Below are 12,933 nucleotides of genomic sequence, written 5' to 3'. Positions count from 1 at the left end.
TTCCGCTTTAATTTAAGGCCTGTAGAAGCAGATCTTTGGATCTACAAAGGGGACTTAATTCCTAAATATGATAATTTCCCCAAGGCATATTCCTTTCTAAACAATTCCATTAGTCATTACATGGATAAAAATGCATACATGCTAAATGTTTAGTGTTTTAAAAAATGCCTTTTTTCATCAGGGAGTTTATGTTTTATATTTTGAAATAAGAGGTAAAGGGAGACAACAGAGATAGTGACATAATAAATATATTATTTATAGATACCGGTTTTTTAAATCTGTGATACCATCAGCTTCTAGCTCTTACATATCTCATCTTGCAATAATGAATCTCTGAATGGAAATGAATTACTTTAAAAGACGCAGTTTAATCCCCATGTCCCTTAGCTGTAATGAACTTGAACTCATTTCAATAATACAAAATAAACACAGACTACCAGAAGGACTCATGGGGTGTCTGATTGACTTTCTAGAGGGAGACCTTGTTAAGAAACCGTTCCCAGATGGCACCTTCCCCAAAGACATAAAAGGCAATGTGTAGATACTAGAGTTGCCTGTGCTTCAGAGTTAAGGTCTCAAAGGCTTTTAAAGTCCCATCAACTCTCATTGCCACAGTCATGTATAGGCTCTGAGAACATGAAGCAGATTCTCCTTTAGAAGTGGGTGGAAAAGACTTACCTTATTATTGTATAATGACTTTTAAAGATCAAAACCATATCTTAAAATGAGCCAAGGTATGGTTTTGGATCTTTTAAAGCTCATTATACAGAAATATGATAAGATAAAACAAATAAGTTTGTTTTTCAGATTTATAACTGTTTTTAGGAATACGGGGCATCAAATATGATCAAGCTATTTATGTCTCCAAAATAGAAACGGCATGATTATGTCTCATGTACTTAAAAAAATTATGTCACTACTGAAACTAGGAATTTTTGCTCACAGAGACTGTTTATATCATGGCTGTATTATTGCAATATTATTTACAATAAAAATTGTACATTGTACAGGATAGCCTATGAGCGAAAACTGGATATACAACTACCCAAAGTCTAAACGATGCCCTTTTTTGAGAATACAAGTGTAGAATGCAAGCATTCTCAGTAAAATTATCCATTCGATGTGATAATGTACAAGCAAATATATATAGAAGCATAATATGCAATCCACTGCAATAATGGAAAGTGTTTAGTTAAATCATCTATCCTATCATAAAATAAATCTGTTAGCATTTTACCTCAGAAGAAACAGCAAAGAAGAACTTCCATTAGACATCAAAACAAAGGACTTCAATTTGCAGGAAGACATTTCCAAAAGCAGGAGCAAGACTTTAAGATAAACTACCCAACCCTAGATTTCTGGTGTAATGGGACAAAATCACTATAACATTATCAAGAGGAATATAGAAAAAAAACTCATTGCCTGGGTTGCTCTTAGTTCAACTAACCTAAAATAGCATGTTCAAAAGTAAGTTTACTTTCTTTTCATTCTCCCTCAGATCGTATAACAAAAGAAAACCCTAAGTACAATGAAAGTATTTCGAAAACACGCTTTTTAAAAGGCTATTGTTGTTGACTAAAACTAGTAATAGGGAATAAATATATATATATTTAAATTAAAGGCTATTATTGTTACCCATTAGCTGTAAAACACTGTGCTAATTTAAAGACAACTCATCGAGGACCAGGCACACTGGCTTACTCCTGTAATCCCAGCACTTTGGGAGGCCAAGGTGGGTGCATTACCAGAGGTCAGGAACTTGAGACCAACCTGGTCAACACCCTGTCTCTACTAGGTGGGTATGGTGGCGTGCACCTGTAATCCCAGCTACTAAGGAGGCTGAGGCAGGAGAATCACTTGAACCCAGGAGGCGGAGGTTGCAGTGAGCCGAGACCGTGCCATTGCACTCCAGCCTGGGTGAAAGAGGGAGACTCAGTCTCAAAAAAAAAAAAAAAAAAAAAAACTCCAGCCTGCCTGGGCGACAGAGCGAGACTCCATCTCAAAAACAAACAAACAAACAAACAAAACCTCATCTATCTTTCTAGTCTCTCAATTCATTCGTATTTTTGAAAAGATTGAACATGCCTAGAGAGTAATCAGAAATGACATTTTTAGATACTACAAAATTAAAGTTTATTAGCCTCATTTGATGCTACCTTCATTTCTGGTTTTTAAATATATGGAGCCACTGCTACAAATGGTGGACAAACTTTGCAGAGAAGATTCTACCTCTCACTAAAAACAAAGCAATCTCAGAAGAATCCATACCAGTGAAGACACGGAAGGTCAGAAATAAAAATATGCCTTTAATGCATGTTTTGTAGGGTAAATGACCAGAAAAGTCATGTGAATCTGATGATAAATGAGGTAAAAGCATATTTCAATTATTCTAATGAATACCTTGGATAACATAGCCTAATTGCACAAAAATCCTTAATGACTGGCATTCCTGCCAGTACAACCACAAAGAATCATAACATGGTGAACCAGGAAGGATACAATAATTAATGAAAGTGTTATAGAAGGCTTGCTCTAAGGAAGTAGAAGAGGGAGGTGCATAGGATGGGAAAGTATTCATAGAAATTAGCAAATAGTGCAATCTTGAGATTCAAAAGAAAATTATAGGATGAATATGACTTTTGTGATTAAAAATCATTTTTTAATAATTAATTATTGAATTTTCAAATAAATCATAAAGCACTAGGTTTCAGCAGAAACAGAGTATCTGATACAATCTGTAAGCATTTATATTGGCTGATAGTTTGCATGTTTGCTAAGGGGGATAGCAAATAGAATGAAAGCTGCAGACAGAATATTAAAATTAGAAACCCAGGGAAGGCAAGGTAAGAAAAGGGCATGGGAGGGGACACAGAAGCACAACTACCTGTTATGTAGTGTTTGGAAATAAAAGGAAAACTGGAGTCTCAAAAACAGGATTGATCTTCAGTGGAAAATGATGCAAACTGAATGAAGAACAAGTTAGGAATTTGGATTATAAATTTTTATAAAATCTTGACATATGAAAAAATACTTTATCATTATTTAGATTGATGTTTCTCAAGTCTAACCACATCAATATCCTCCAGACTTAAATATTAGCTTGCTTCAATTTTATTTAAATGTTTCATAAGCACATAAAGCTTAATATGTTCAAAATATCACTTTGTTTACTCCATCTTAAAACATATTGTCTCATATTCAAAAATGGCACAGCTGTTACCCCAGTCAAAATAAACCCCCATCTGTTATTCTCTCATATATGTTATATAACTTATTATATAAATTACATTGAGGAGGTCATCTTGTTTCTGCTCCTGTCAATGTTACCATGTTTTGATATTGAGTTTCTCCATTTTAGCTGAAATCCCATATCAACCTCTAAACTCATTTTTTGTGGTTATTTTAAAATTTCCATTTCTGCCCTGCCTCGAGCTTTTCCAATCCTGTAATTCATTATCTTTATAACAACAAGAGTAACCTTTTTAAAACTTAAAGCTAATAATGTTATTCACCTATCTTAAAATTTTGTCATGGCTTGCAATTCAAGGCCTGCAGGTCTCTGTCAAGCCGTGGACGCAGGCCTCTCTTCGGCAGGATGGAGTTTGTTAAAGTTGTTAAGAATAAGGCCTACTTTAAGAGATATACCAAGTGAAATTTAGAAGATGATGAGAGGATAAAACTGATTACCATGCTCGGAAATGCTTGGTGATAAAGCGTAAAAATAAATACAACACATCCAAATGCAGGATGATAGTTCATGTAACAAACAGATATATTATTTGTCAGATCGCTTATGTCTGTATAGAGGGGAATGTGATAGTCCACGTGGCACATGCACATGAACTGCCAAAATATGGTGTGAAGGTTGGCCTGATAAATTATGCTGCAGCCTATTGTACTTGCCTGCTGCTGGCCTGCAGGCTTCTCAATAAGTTTGGCATGGACAAGATCTATGAAGGCCAAGTGGAGGCGACTGGTGATGAATACAATGTGGAAAGCATTGATGGTCAGCCAGGTGCCTTTACCTGCTATTTGGGTGCAGGCCTTGCCAGAACTACCACTGGCAATAAAGTTTTTGGCACCCTGAAGGAAACTGCGGATGGAGGCTTGTCTATCCCTCACAGTACCAAACAATTCCCTGATTATGATTCTGAAAGCAAGGGATATAATGCAGAAGTACACCGGAAGGACATCATGGGCCAGAATGTTGCAGCTTAGTTGTGCTACTTAATGGAAGAAGATGCTTACAAGAAACAGTTCTCTCAATATATAAAGAACAGCGTAACTCCAGACATGATGGAGATGTATAAGAAAGCTCATGCTGCTATACGAGAAAATCCAGTCTATGAAAAGAAGCCCAAGAAAGAAGTTATGAAAAAGAGGCAGAACCATCCCAGAATGTCCCTTGATCAGAAGAAAGATTGGGTAGCTCAAAAGAAGGCAAGCGTCCTCACACCTCAGGAGCGGGATGCTGAAAGCTAAACCAAACAATTTTCTATGAGGATTTTTCAGATAAAGACAATAAACTTATGGACAGCAACTAAAAAAAAATTAATAAATAAAATTCAAACAATCATTGTGACATAATTCTTCCTTATTATAATCTATTCACACTGTCCTCCATTAAGACCACCTTCCCCCTCAAAAACTAAATGCTTTAAGTTATTTTCTACCTCATACCAGTGTTTTCAGCATATACATTCTCCACTAGAATCCTTGAATGTTCTTCCTATGATTCATTAAACATCTGGTTGTTTCGGATCCTTAAGGTCTCAATACATATGTCACCTTCTCAAGAAGGCCTTCCCATCTTAAAATAAAAGCTGAAGAAAAAGAAGTTAAAAATAAAAAGAAACTGCTAAAATTAAAAAAGACCTTCCCATAACATACCGTGTGAAAATATTTTCCCAAGTTGTCATAATGTATCTTGTTTAATTTCTTTATTTATTATTGAAATGTGCAATAATCTTGTATCTATGTTTCTTTACCAGATTTTGGTATGTTTCCTTTCATTGGAATAGTAGGTCCATAAAACAAGGGATAACTAGTTTATCTGAAGTTTGCACATTACCAGAGTAAGGAATTCAATAAACAGGTGGTAAATAAATAAATAAGATTTTTTTAAAAACAAGAAAATGTGTGGTGTTTGGTTTGAGAATCACACTGAGATCAGATATTAACAATGTTAGGAATTATTTTGGTTCACTTCATTCTTTTTTCACACTGCAGAATAGTTTTCTATTTTTCTTTTCATTGTATCTTTTTTTTTAGAAGGAGAAAAAAATTTAAACAGCTCTGGGATTTTAAAATTCAGGCATTTTTAATGATATAGTGTTAACTCTCTGTAACTTAACTCCACATTTTTAGATGAGGGACTATGACAGGATTTCTTTGGACCAGGAATCCACAACAGGGGAACTATAAATTATAGCAGAGACTCTAATTGGCTTAGTTAGGGGTGGAAGATCATCCTAAATATAAAGAACTCAAGGGAAATATTTAGCCACATTAAAATAACATTTAAATTCTATGTCAAATATGAGCATTGTAGTTATCACAGAAAGTCTATAAAATAACAATATTTACTCATTTCTGTAATAAAATATAAAAAAATAAAAAATATGAATAAAAATCAACTAAAAGAGCAGATATACTTTATAAGTGGTAAAAATAATATCTAATTATATAAATAAAAATTGTGATTAAACATAAAATACAATGTGAAAACTATGAGGAGCTGTACAAACTCATGAAACAGACCAACAAAAAGACATGAGAAAGAAGGAACAGAAAGTAGTATCCAGTAAAGCATAATGCCAAGAAATTACAAAAATAATAAAATTTTCACCAATATTATATATTGAAAGCTAAAAAAAATTGTCACCTGAAAAATAAACGTGGGGACACATATCTCCATGTATTTTAGTCAGAGTTAATTTAAAAAAGAGATAAAAAGCAAACAGACATGGATGGCAAAATATATGAGTTAAATGTGCATAATACACATTATACAAGGATGAAATGAATAAAGAAAATGGGTCAGGATAGTACCTAGAATCACCCATTCCTAAGAAAAAGCAAGAAGTCTCAAATTTAGAAATTGGATAATTTGCAGACATACAATGCCCTCAAGCCTTTCTCATGCCTAATGCAAATGATATAAAATATTAATTGTGGCTTCAAATGTTTGCAAACTAAGAATGTAATCATAATTCAATAAGACTGTGAGGAAGTAAATCCTCAAAATGTTTCATGATGCTGGATCATCTATTTAATTTACTATACTTTTCCATAATTGATCTTTCTCTCTCTGAAATAATTACCAAGTTTACTTATTAGACCTACAAGCTTGAGTTTAATAACTGAGTTAGAGTAATACACAATTCAAAGAAATGTTACCAGGGAATTGTCCTAGCCATATAAGCGCAGTCCTACAAATAATTCTTTAAAGTTTTTAACCTCTCTTTTCTCCCAAACAGATGAATTTCCAAACTCTGGCATGGCTCCTGAAAATTTCACCAGGGTCACTGAGTTTATTCTCACAGGTGTCTCTAGCTGTCCAGAGCTCCAGATTCCCCTCTTCCTGGTGCTCTATGTGCCGACCATGGCAGGGAACTGGGCATCATCACCCTCACCAGTGTTGACTCTCGACCCCCATGTACTTTTTCCTGCGACATCTGGTTTTCATTAATCTTGGTAACTCTACTGTCATTGCCCCTAAAATGCTGATTAACTTTATAGTAAAGAAGAAAACTACCTCATTCTATGAATGTGCCACCCAACTGGGAGGGTTCTTGTTCTTTATTGTATGGGAGGTAATGATGCTGGCAGTGATGGCCTATGACCGCTATGTGGCCATTTGTAACCCTCTGCTCTACATGGTGGTGGTGTCTCGGCGGCTCTGCCTCCTGCTGGTCTCCCTCACATACCTCTATGGCTTTTCTACAGCTATTGTGGTTTCATCTTGTGTATTCTCTGTGTCCTATTGCTCTTCTAATATAATCAGTCATTTTTACTGTGATAATCTTCCTCTGTTAGCATTATCTTGCTCTGATACTTACCAGAAACAGTTGTCTTTATATCTGCAGCAACAAATGTGGTTGGTTCCTTGATTATAGTTCTAGTATCTTATTTCAATATTGTTTTTTCTATTTTAAAAATACGTTCTTCGGAAGGAAGGAAAAAAGTCTTTTCTACCTGTGCTTCACATATGATGGCAGTCACAATTTTTTATGGGACATTGCTATTCATGTGTGTGCAGCCTCGAAGTAACCATTCATTAGATACTGATAAGATGGCTTCTGTGTTTTACACGTTGATAATTCCTATGCTGAATCCCTTGATCTACAGCCTGAGGAATAAAGATGTGAAGACTGCTCTACAGAGATTCATGACAAATCCGTGCTATTCCTTTAAAACAATGTAATTTTAAACAGTACAGGTAAATGAGGAGAGAGTTAATATAAGCTGCCATTATGTGAGAGAAAATGTAGGAAAAAGAAAGGGTAGGTAGCTGACTTACAGGTTCGTAAGCAATCATAAGAATTACAACAGGATACAATTCAGGGAGCTTTGAATTAAAAAATAAACTGAAACTCTTTGAGTTGTGAGGTTAAGTTAGAAAAAAAATGTTATTCACCAATTCTGCCTGGGATTAAGCAGGTAGGTGGTTTGAAATAAAAATGGTTTCCAGCAGTTGGAAAAAACATAAGTTTAAAAAAGTTAAATAAGTTTGAATGAAGCAAAATATTACGGTGAGAGAAGTAAAATTGACTTTCTTATTCTTTGTCTTCTTTCACTGCCCTCCAGGTATAGTTGGGTATGGCAAATCAACTCATCTTGAAAAACTGAAATTACAGATGATAAAAAGATCCTTTTCTTCATCTAAGTTATCAAAATTAAACAATCATATTTAAAATAAAATTTTCTAATGATTTCTTAATTTTAGTCTGAGAATGAAATGAATACTATCAATGAATTTATATTTTGAATGCTAACCAGAATAAGATTAAAATAATTTTATTCCACTTAATATAATTTGTACAATTTTTTAAGGAGAGACACAGAGTATCATATTTAATATGCTTTCAGTCTGGATTTGATTTATAAACTCCATGGATTCTGTACAAATGTCCCTTTCTCCTTACTCTGAGTATTACTCTTCTTTAGTGTACAAAATGAATGCCTTGCATTATGATATTATTATACATTAAGTGAAACATATTAATGAAAGTTTCTCACATAATTGGAAATAAAAACCAATTCATTTTATAAAATTTTTTTCTGCTTTCTGATAGCTCTTGTTCACTGAGTGTACATTTAAATTTCTTGTACAGTTTTGAATATGAGGGGACACAGCTGTATTTCAGAATTATCAAATCAGAATCATAAGATAAAGGTCAATAAATTTATATGTTAATAAGCTTCGTGGGGAATTTTTGACATAGAACCCTTAAGAATGAATCTTGTGGCTGGGTGCAGTGGCTCATGTCTGTAATCCCAGCACTTTGGGAGCATAGGCAGGCAGATCATTTGAGGTCAGGCATTTGAGAACAGCCTGACCAACATGATGAAACCTCATCTCTACAAAAAATACAAAATTAGCAAGGTATGGTGGTACATTCCTGTAATCTCAGCTACTCAGGAGGCTGAGTCAGGAGAATCGCTGGAACCTGGGAGGTGAAGTTTGTGGTGAGCAGAGATCTTGCCACTACACTCCATCATGGGAGACAGAGCAAGACTCTGTATTAAAAAAAAAAAAAAAAAAAGAAAAAAGAAAAGAATGAATATATATATACTGGACAAGATATATTACATTCTGTGTGTATGTTCACCTTATTTATAAGGGTGTTTCAGTGTAGAAGAGTTTCTTCAAGTATAGGGAGTAAATCTTAAGTCATGATAATTATGATATATCAAAAGAAATGTAGGAGGGTGGAGCTAGATGTTTGAATAGGATTCTCCAGGGATCACTCCTCAGAGAACCATCAATTTGAACAAATATCCATGCACAAAAATATCTTCACAAGAGCTAAGGAAACCAGGTGGAGTTTGCAGCACCTGATTAGAACATAGTAATAAGAAAAGATGCATTGAGGAGAGTAAGAAGAGCAACTTTGCATCACCCACATCACCTCTCCTCCAAACCCAGGAAGCACATCATAGATAGACACACCATCTGCTTTGTAAAAAGAAAATTAAATGAGCATAGGATATGTTTTGGTCCCCAACACTGGGACTGGGACTACTATAGTAAAATCTAGCACCCGGCAGCCCTTCATGGACCCTGAATCCAGGCTGGTAACTCCTGACTGAGGTCTTAGCCTCCTGCAGACTGAGTCTCCTGGCCTGCCCTGGTGCCAGGCATGAACCTATAGGCGTGGCAAAATGTACCTGATTTTGCCTCACTGATGGCTGACTACATTGGTCTTGGGCTCTGGGCAAACCAGGCCTTAGTGGCAGTAGACTTTGAGTATACTCCAGTGCTGCACCAGCCTCAACAGTCACCAGGATTCAAGCCCCAAGATGCACTGACCACAGCAGTCTTGGATTTAGGGTACCACCTAGCACTGCAACAGCTGCTGTGGTCACAGGATTAAGGACAATGCCACCCAATCTTCCCCACATTTATAAGCAAGCTTACAGTTTAAGAGTGTTCCCAGAAAAGAATTTTCCAGACTGTGAAGACCAAAATACATAATAAAATGCCTCCCATCAAAACAAAGCCTAGGACCTGACGTGTTCACTGCCTGATTTTACCAAATATTAAAAAGCAAACTAACAGCAATTCTGAAACTCTTCCAAAAGTTTAAAGATGAGGGAATATTTCCAAACTCATTTTACAAGGCCAGCATTATTGCCCTGATATCAAAACCAGAAAAAAAACACAAGAAAAAAAGGAAACTACAGGTCACTATCCTTGAGAAACATACATGCAAAAATTCTCAACAAAATACTAGCAAACTGAATTCAATAGCATACTAAAAAGATAATCTACTATGATCAGTGGAATTATTCCAGGAATGCAAAGATGGTTCAACATATGCAACTCAATAAATGTGATACATCACATTACCAGAAAGAAGAATGAAACCATATGATCAATTCAACATAAACAGAAAACACATCTGATAAAATTCAATATCCCTTCATGATAAAACTCTAAACATATTAGTATAAAATAAATGTAACTGAACACAATAAGATTGATACATGATGAGTCCACAGCTACTATCAAATACCTAGCAAATACTAGATCTTATTCATTCTTTCTATTTTTTGTACCCATTAACTCTCCTCACTTCCCGCCTTATCCCCCTACTACCCTTCCCAGTCTTTGGTAATAATCCTTCTATTCTCTATCTCCATGAGTTCAATTATTTTCATTTTTAGCTCCCACAATTAAGTGAGAACATGCAAAGTTTGTCTTTCTGTGCCTGGCTTATTTCCCTTAGCATAGTGATCTCCAGTTCCATTCATGTTGTTGAAAATGACAGGACCTCATTTTTTTAATGGAGAAATGGTACTTCCTTCATGAAATACAATAACTATCAATTTAAAAAATTATCATTTAACCTAATGTGATGATAAATTAATGAAATATTCTTCTTACGTGTTCATGTAACCACATTGGACATTTCTAGGGAAGGAGAAAAATTATCCTTTGAAATAAATTTACAAAAAAAGTTTGGACCTCTGCACAAGCTGTGTACCTGGTGCTATGAAGAATGTCTCAGAAAATGCTCGATTTTATTTAGACCCTGAAGTAAAGAGTGAATGTTAAACTACTCTCTGTGTAATGATAAAGTTGTATCTATGTCCCTTTCAAACATGTGTTGAAGAAACTAACAATACAATGAGTATAACTTTTTTGGGAAGACATTTCTGAATATCTTTATTTTATTTTAGACAGGATCTTGCTCTGTCACCCAGGCTGTAGTGCAATGGTGTGATCATAGCTCACTGTTAATTTCAAATTCCTGCACTGAAGAGATCCTCCCGCCTCATCTCCCAAATAGGATGGCAGATATGCACCATCTACCATGTTTTTTTTTTTTTTTTTTTTTTGGTAGAGACGGGGACTCACTGTGTTGCCCAGGCTGGTCTCAAACTCCTGGTCTCAAGCAATCCTCCCACTTCAGTCTCACAAAGTGCCAGGATTACAGACATTAGCCGTCATGCCCAGCCTGAATACTTTTCCTGATCTTCAGAAGTTTCTTCATAAAAGCATTGAGTAGATATTTTCCAATCCTGTCTGTTGTATGCTTCCTCTCTCTTGTGAATCAGGGTACATGGGTTCCATCTATTACTTTCCCTTATTACTCACCTTAAAAAAACATGTAAAAAATAACAAGACAATGCCTACAGCAATTAAATCATACACTGCGAATTTACCATAATATCTGTGAATATTTAAACACCACTATTACTTTTTTAAATAGAAAAAGGTGGTTGTGTAAAATAATTATTTATTAAAGGAAATGAGAAGACTTGCTTGAAACGAGGGATGAAAGGGTGTAGTTAAATAGGTGAAACACATGGAATTATTTCCTGTAGTCAAACTATTCAGTATGATATAATACCATAATGGTGGATAAATAACACCATCCCTTTTTCAAATGCTCATAGAGGTATACAGAACAGAGAGTAAATGCTAATGAATGAAAGTTTAAAAATAAATCATTTAGTAGGTCTCAGGAACCTGAAAAGGATTGCAGAATGTGGCAAAACAATATATTGTATTAAAAATGCACAAAACACGCCAGGCATGGTGGCTCATGTCTGTAATCCCAGCAGAGATGGACATATCACTTGAGGCCAGGAGTTCAAGTCCAGCCTGGTCAACATGGCAAAACCCCCTCTCTCCTAACAATACAAAAATTAGCTGGTAATGGTGGCCTATGCCTGTAATACCAGCTACTCAGGTGGTTGAAGCAGGAGAATCACTTGAACCCAGAAGGCAGGGGTTGCAGTGAGCCAAGTTTGTGCCACTGCACTCCAGCCAGCAAGACAGAGTGAGACCCTGTCACACACACATACACACACACACACACACACACACACACACAACATGAAACAATTTCCCTGGAAGAGATGGGGTAAATGTGCTGACCTAAGTAATATCTAAAAGAGTGTGAAAATTAAAGGCAGAATGAACTAATGAACTATACATTACACTGTAATTATAAAGTTGTGTCTCATAGGGATATGTTTTAACAATTCTGAAACAAGTATGGTTGTATACTAGAACTGAACAGTTAAATAAATGGATGGCATATGGTTGTTCCCACATTTCACATTATTGGAGTAGGAGGTTACATATTCGCAAGGAGAGTATTCTAGAGTGATCCATGTGATCAGGGATTAGTGTTAATGATGAAATGAACTTATAATCAACTTAATATAAGTACTAGATAGAAATAGTTATAGGTATGTATATACAACACATATGAGTGAGTATCCACAGTTCTACCTCCTTGATCTGTCAGCTGAGAAGGCCTAAAGGTATGTGAACAATTCAGTGCAGCAAACAGACTTAGAACCCAAATAATAGTTTCTAATAACAATATTCCAAAAAAGGGGCCAGAGCACCTTTGAGACTTGACTAGGAAAGGGTGGGACATTTACGTAATGAATCCAGAGCATATTATAGTTCCAGAGGTTAAGGAAGCACTGAACGAAAGTGAGAGAAAGAAAGGTAGGGAAGAAGGAAGGAAAGAAGAAAGCAAAAGAGAAACACGATGATGGGGCTATGTTAAAATAACACAGGAGCAAAGTGAAAGGGTTTCCAATGAATAAAGCCAGAATAATTGGTGCAACAAAAATAAATAATGTAGAATATTAGAATTGAATTATTATCCAAAGTATAAAATAATTTTTATAACATATTGTTAGAAATAAATGATCGAACAAATTATAAATGGAAGAAAAGAG

The 12,933-nt window shown here is 35.3% G+C and overlaps 2 pseudogenes; both read left to right on the top strand.

Annotated features, from left to right (window-relative positions):
* The first annotated feature begins 3,580 nt into the window (after positions 1–3,580).
* On the top strand, positions 3,581–4,482 carry LOC129489921 (large ribosomal subunit protein uL18-like; annotated as a pseudogene).
* Positions 4,483–6,499: 2,017 nt separating this feature from the next.
* On the top strand, positions 6,500–7,426 carry LOC129489916 (olfactory receptor 8J1-like; annotated as a pseudogene).
* Positions 7,427–12,933: the final 5,507 nt, after the last annotated feature.

This window comes from Symphalangus syndactylus, chromosome 1, assembly GCF_028878055.3.
Source record: "Symphalangus syndactylus isolate Jambi chromosome 1, NHGRI_mSymSyn1-v2.1_pri, whole genome shotgun sequence".
In the NCBI taxonomy this organism is placed as follows: Eukaryota; Metazoa; Chordata; class Mammalia; order Primates; family Hylobatidae; genus Symphalangus; species Symphalangus syndactylus.
This window is presented reverse-complemented; position numbering and strand designations above follow the sequence as displayed.